At 47.0% G+C, this 5,908-nt stretch overlaps 1 long non-coding RNA gene across 1 annotated transcript in view; it reads left to right on the forward strand.

Moving 5' to 3' along the window:
- Nucleotides 1–217: 217 nt before the first annotated feature.
- The window catches only part of LOC142989775 (uncharacterized), a 15,953-nt gene continuing 10,262 nt past the window's right edge, over nucleotides 218–5,908 (forward strand). Inside the window, exon 1 of the long non-coding RNA XR_012960713.1 lies at nucleotides 218–305. This is a non-coding gene — a long non-coding RNA (uncharacterized LOC142989775). The remainder of the gene's footprint in view (nucleotides 306–5,908) is intronic.

Here is a 5,908-nt window from a genome sequence, read left to right on the forward strand (position 1 = left end):
ACGGTGGAGGAAACGCAGCAGCGGTGGGCTGGCTCGGACGCTGTCTGCTCATAGGACGAGTTCACAGAGTTTAACACCGCCATGTCCGCTCCCTGGGCCAATCAGAGCCAGGGTGGAGGTGTCACCCCCACCCTGCCTGCCTCCCACCCTCACCCCGCCCCTCCCCCATTCGCCCCCAAAGCAGCACCTCAGTGTCTCTGCTTCCTATGTGGGACAGAGAGCAGATCCACGCAGGGGTGTTTTAGCACGATGTCGTAAAGGGGCCAACTCGGAAAGTTGGCACAGAGATGAAACAGTGCAAAAGGGTCAGACGCAGATACGACATATGTGCCAAGGGAATGTTTGAAATGGACGCGAGGGATTTAAAATACAAATTTATGGTTACTCCTCTGCACTGAATCATTCATTGAGGCCTTCAAATAAAATGCTAATCTTTCTTACATAGAACTGAAACTGTCACTCAGGGTCATGCTTGCTGATTAAAAGTGTTATTACAACATTCTGATACCAATTATTCAGTAGATAAGGTTCACTTCTCTGTGGTGATTGGCAAACTTGACTTCATTCCACTGAAACTGTTTGTGTTCTAAATTAAAAAGTGACTTGAATCCAAAGGTACACAGTTCAAGTTTCACATGATAGCAGCTCATATGCATATTGTGGCAAAAGATACAAAGGGTTACAAGGGTAGACCAATGGTCAGGTGGCATCTCTATCTCTCTCTCACACACACACACACACACACACACACACACACACACACACACACACACACAAAGGGCAGATCCAATCTATCAACCCTCCACTTCTGTGAAAAGACTTGACCATGTGGTTCCACTGATCCCTACCAAAGTATTGGTGTTTCATAATGCTGAGCGAGTGTCAGTGATCTCCTCTTGTGTTTGACACCAGAGGCCTTATCAGCTCAGCCAACCATCTTATCAGGCTTCTGGTTAAACAGTGACCAGCCCGAGCAAGTTGGAGCTTGCGATATCGCTAAGGGTCACAGCTGATTTCTGTCCATGTTGAGTTGTTCTCCGACGGGCTGTAAATCTCCGCAAAGTTCAGGATCGAAAATTCGGAATCAGGTGCCCCCCCCTCCCCCAGCAGCACCCTACGCCCCCCTACGTTCTTCCTCGAGAAGGCAAATATGACATTTTATAGCGAGACTATATTTTACCCCTTTGTTTCTCAGAGAAACCGCAGATAAAAGGGAAAAGGAGGCAAAGGAGAGGAGGAGAGGAAACAGAAGAGATAAAAAGCCAGCGAGGGAGAGGGGGGGGGGGGGGGGATGTGAGGATGCTGCTGCAGATAAGATGCTCAGCGGCAGACAGCAGCAAAGACAACGACATCCTGTGACTTCACGGTGCATCACCACAGCAGATCTCTCCAGAGACACACGCTTTCCTGTAATGGGCCAAACTCAAGAAGCTCAATTAGAGGGGAGAGAAACAGTGAAACTCATTCAAAACAGCTTTGTTAAGTCTCTTTCCCTTCGATTCATTTCTTTAAAATTCACCGTGATGACTCAAAGTCAAATAAATGAAGTTTGCTCTTTCAGTCTGGAGCTTTTATCCGTTCAACCGGCAGGGATTAGGTGCATACTGAGTCACGGGAGGGGTGAATGAGGCGACATCATTAGGGTGGAAGGTGAGACGCACACAGCAGGACGCCACTTTAGGAGTTTACGGTCTCCGGCTTGACGTGAGTAAGACACACACGCACATCCGCAGACTGGGGAGGGAAGGAGGGGTCACTTCTGGCTTCTCATATTCATTATAAGTCAGAAAACAGTGTGACTTATTTACATGACTACTAGCTGCAGCTTTGCGAGTTCTTTCGTCCGCTTCCTGTTGTGATATCTGCAGAGGTCATTGGGTCGTGCATAATGTGAAGCCATTCCAGGTGAACACTCGGCTCTTCCCAGAAACATTCGCGTCTTTGACATTTCTGGAGCAGCAGGTCAATACAGGGGGAGACAGGGCGCTCAGACGGATCACTTACTTTGTTTATGTGAGCCTTCATCGCATTAGAAAATACCTGTAATGCCGAAGAGGTCTATATTCAACAGAATTCCTCATAAAAATAGTGGCACCCGCGCGTGCCGTTATGTTCAGGTACATTACCATTAGCCAGGAAAGAATGAGGAAGAGGAGAAATCGAAGACAGACGTTAATATCATATTATATTGTGGATTACATGATGCTTTAAGTATTATATGTTGACATAAATCCTAAATATAATACGGACATAAGGAGTTACAGTAAGCTGGAGGAAGGGAAGCTTGTTGTTGTCATCGTGAGGGAGTGAGTTTTGGTCATTTAATAGCTTAGCAGTGTTTTGTTGTAGCCCTGTTTTCATCCCTGCAGCTCTGTGTGTGGTGTGTGGACTCTGCATGACAGACATATATCAACTCAAATCAATCACTTGTGTTAAAATTAACTTTTTGATGTTTCTTGGCGTCTGAGGTGAATTTGCAGATGTTGTAGTTGAAGGCTATTCACGCATGTTTAGGCAGGATGTGTGATATATCTGAGACGAGAACAACAGTTCAACATCTGCGAGCATCATGTGTGACATCTGTGCTCTGAACTCCGAGGAGAACAAAGGGCGATTCTAGCCGCGAATTTGCATTAAAACACTTGTCCGTGGCCCGAATCGCTGGCTGTTCCTCTCTCGCAAAGCCGTTTGATAAAATGCGCTGTCTGTCCCTTCTACTTGCTCTAGTTCTATGGGGTGTAGATGTGTTGTTCAGCACCATGGACAGAGGCTCAGACAAGCGCACAGGCTGTTATTGGATCTGCTGCCCGGAGCCTCCCTCGCCCCCCTCGCCCCCCTCGCCCCCTCGCCCCCCACCCTCGTATCATCACCACAAATCTACCACTGGGACGCCGCACAAGACGCCCGCACTCACACGACACCATCACTCCATCAATCAAGCACAGAGATGCAGCCAACGCAAGAGACGATCCTCACACTGACACCAGGCTCTTGGTTCAGGTTCCAACTCTCTGATTTGAGATGCATCTGATTCATGTCATTGATTAGGATACGCGTGATGACGTGGAACATTTCACCGGCTCAGTGAAATTCTAATAAGCCACTGTGTGCAGCAGATTAGATGCGGCGGTATCATGTTCACTTTCTTCCAGACAGGCCAGACAGTTTGACAGCGTAACACTCTGAGATAAGATACTTTCTAATGGACGCAGGTTTGTCCTAGTTATCTGTATGACTAGCACAACAACAGATTGAGGTTTGAACCACACACACACACACACACGCACACGCACGCGCGCGCACACACACACACACACACAGACACACTTGCTTTCCAGAAACATTGGTATTGTCACATTCACTGATGCATCTAAAATGATCTGAATTAGAGGAAGTGATGACGAAAACAGTTTCCTAACATATTTTTGTAACGCACCGTACGAGTCTGCTTCTCTCTTGGTGTGACTAGATCTCACATGAAGTGACACATTGGCACATGACGACGCCTGCTGAGCTTCATACTTTCAGCAGTTAGGCCATTGAGTTTATAGCTTTTAGGGAAGTGAATCCACTTTCCAGTGCCCACAGAGTAGGTTACTCAATAGTTTCATCCTTCTGAGGAAATTCTGCAAGATCTTTGCTTTGCTGACTCTCACTTAAAAATGCTGCTCCACAGTGAAAAAGAGGATATATTTAGCCAACAAAATGTCTCTGGAGCACCGGGGACGGCTCAGCAACATCCGCCGTGCAGCATATGTGTAACATACTGGGAAGAGATTGTACTTTTTATTTGTACGTATAGAAAAAACTGATATCTCATTTTTATATATATATACAAATACAATGTTTGATTTGTGTTCCATATTTGCGTAAAAAAGAGAGAGTGAGAGATATTTTTTTTATTTTTTTTATGCTCCGTATTTGCTTAAAATATAAAAATATAAATCAATATGAAATAAAAAAACATGTAACATAAAGCTTAATTGCTTGATAAGATTTGTACTCATCGAATATAATTAAAACTTTGATGATGTCAGAAGAATGAGTTCATTAGCTGATACAGTAATTAAGCTTTGAATCCTATAACTTGAAACCTGACCTACAAAGATTGATCTGTTTTTAGTTTTTTCCTCTTGCATTCTTTGATTTATTTATATAGATATTTAGTAGATGTAGCCGTTCTGTGTGGATATACTCATGTCTTGTCAATAGTCAAAGTCGGACTAATTCCAGTAATCTGTTGAAGGTTGGATTTACTGCTGAGTCGTCCTCTGAGCGCTCACAGGTGAACGCGTTCCGCACCTGCAAAACAGCCTGGAACCCATCAAGCCTCCACTCACTCATCTCATCCAGTCCATCCATTTCTCTCTCTTCATCCATCTCCTTCTCTCATCTTCCATGTCTGGGCACAGCGCGGCTCCTTGTTCATCACAGGCCGCTCGGTGCCAGAGACGCTGCTCATTACAGCCCCACATCTGCACTCAATAACGCGCCACGCTCTGCATGAATAACGACAGTGTTGCGAACATGAGCGAAATGTCACTAGAAGGCTTTATTACTGCTGAGCCAAATGTGTGTGTGTGTGTGCGTGCGTGCGTGTGTTGTGTGTGTGTGTGTGTCTGGTAGGCCTCTCTTCGGGTCCTCTCGTCTCTAGTGCAGAGGCTGGGGTGTAACCTGGCTTAACCTCTGACCCCGCTCTTCCCCCTGTGTGACCCTGCCCCTTGCCCCCGCTCGAACCCCCATTTACCCCCTCTGCCCTCGGCGCTTCTGGCAGAGATGGATGAGAGGGAGGCCGACAAGAGATCACACGCATTCTACACCCCTCCTCAATGAAAACAAAGCGTGTGGCATTTAAGAAAAAGTGGGAGACCGAAGCTTTAATCTGACAGGCTGACAGGCCACAGTGGTCTCAGGCAGACCTGGGGAAAGAGCTGAAAAACACAGGGGTACCACACACAGAGAGGAGGGAGAGGAAGAGAAAGAGGAGGAGGAGGAGGAGGGGGAGTAGTGACCTCAGATAGAGACGTCCCTCTGTTTTCCTCCTGTTGTCGACGTGAGCTGTAAATATTTGTCAACAGCAGCACAAGTTACGGCGCCGCTGCCTCTCCCTGCTGTTTCTGTGGGCCGAGCCGCATATCAGAGACGCCTGTCTGAGCGTAATGACCCTGTCGTGTCACAGGTGAGCACCCGAGTCCTTTATGTTGTGTTTGGTTTCCCCAAATTCACCTCCCGGCTGCTTGTTTGCCCCTCAAGTAAAGAAGTAAAACATGGCCTTTCACTTTTACAACACAAAGTTGTGGGAATAATGGAGCGGAGGTGGAGGAGGATGTGGAGCGGTGACCCGCCTGTCAGGACGTCTAAACAAAGAGGGAGTGGAGGGTCAATCAGGCAGGCGCGACCTGATAAGCCCGGTCCAGGCCTCTGCTAACTCACTGTTTACTCTGCAGACATACCACCGACCCACAGTCACTTCCTTCCACGCACAGGGCTCATAGATGGAGAGGGATGAAAGGGAGAAGAGAGGATGATGATGATGATGATGATTGTGAGAACAGGTCCTGGCAAATATGCAGGAATAAAACAGGAAAACAGGAAAAGTATCAAGTTTCTCCCAAATTCCTCGGAAGAAAAAGAAAACACGCTCTGGGCCAAGATGGTTGTCGAGCCAAAGAATGTGATTTTACATATTGAATGTTGAGAAATAGAGGAAGATGAGACGCAGAAATTACAGCAGAAGAAGAATCAGGCAGCAGCTGAGTGGAGGCTTTTTGGAAAGGTGATGTAATTGACAGAGAATGGTTGCGGTTTGCCCATACAGGGAGAGAGAGGTTTACTGCCCCCCCACCCCCCCACCCCCCTCAGGCTGGCCATCTAGAGGACACACACACACGCACACACACATACACAC

The sequence above is a fragment of the Genypterus blacodes genome, unplaced genomic scaffold, assembly GCF_046128005.1.
Source record: "Genypterus blacodes isolate CSIRO-AG114 ecotype Tasmania unplaced genomic scaffold, CSIRO-AGI_Gbla_v1 ptg000015l_1, whole genome shotgun sequence".
Classification (NCBI taxonomy): Eukaryota; Metazoa; Chordata; class Actinopteri; order Ophidiiformes; family Ophidiidae; genus Genypterus; species Genypterus blacodes.